This window comes from Echinococcus granulosus (genome assembly GCF_000524195.1).
Source record: "Echinococcus granulosus chromosome Unknown EG_S00476, whole genome shotgun sequence".
Taxonomy (NCBI): Eukaryota; Metazoa; Platyhelminthes; class Cestoda; order Cyclophyllidea; family Taeniidae; genus Echinococcus; species Echinococcus granulosus.
The window spans coordinates 1,530-2,773 of record NW_020170855.1 but is presented as its reverse complement, the minus strand read 5'-3'; positions in this window follow the sequence as shown (position 1 = coordinate 2,773).

Genomic DNA, 1,244 nt, shown 5'->3' with positions numbered 1-1,244 from the left:
TTTCGCTTTGACATCAGAGGTTGGCTGTTTCTCAATAAGAACTGAGTGTTGAAACGATTGCCATATTCTCCTCGCTATTCTAATGTTCTGGATAAGCACTCTCCACATGATTACTCAAAGTAGATTCTTCAAAAGGCTTTCATTAGGGATGATGAGATTTCGTTTCTCTCCAAAAATCCGTCAAGGGCTATAGATGTAGGGCTAAAGATGATAGACGCGATTTATGCAAAGCTATCTTTCAAGAAGTGTTACTAGTCAGAACACAAAACCTAGTTTCAAGAACAGGTCCGCAAAAATACATTCATAACATACTAAAAAATGCATTCGAGTCTGCAACACCGCACACGAATGTGCTAAGAATAGACCCTAGAGGCCGCAAGGTTACAAATAACTACATAAAACACCTGCTAGGTAGGTTTTCATCATACGGCCAAAATAGGTCTACTAAAACAAAAGCCTAAATTTCGTTTCTAAACTTTTTTGGTCAAAATATTCACTCTTTAATTGCTGTTATTTCCTAGCATAGAACAATTTTTTTCATCGTTACAATATCCGTATTTGAATGTCGCAGGCCAGTGGCGAAAAGCAGCCTTAAGTTTTACCGCTTGTGCTTCTTTTGAGTAAGCTGTTATTTTAGGCAATATTTTCTCTGTTTATTAGCACTGAAAACAGGTGCACCTAAACACACGTACACTTAGACATGATCCATACATGCACAAAGGTGCATAAAAATTAGGGCCAAGAATGCGAGCAAGTTAAAGTGATGCTAATGTTGCAGTGATTTATAAACTTAAAAATATTCGATCAACGAGAACCGGCAGAAAAAAACAAAGAAATGAAGCACAAAAAGCCAATTTTATAATTTTTTTGTGTTGCTTTTTTTGTTACAACTACCTCGCAATCACATTCTTTTTTTTTCTGATATCATCTTTAAACACTAAAGTGATGATGCTTCTCAAGGTCACCGCGCCTTTCCGTGATTGACATGGCTGCCGTCAGATATGTCCGTCGTTTTGTACTAGATTGCTCTGATGTGAAGCTGCTGATATTAGTACGAAATGGGGGTTATCAAGTTTTAAAGACGAATGCTTACTGATGTTCTGGATGGTAAAGATGGGTGGGTCGTACATCTGCGTACACTTCGGTGAGTTAGTGCAGATTTTATTTGTACATGTGTCATCTGAATCGGGCGTTTGTTGGTTATAAAGTACAGACTTGAAAAGACGTTTAGGGTGTAACCTTGG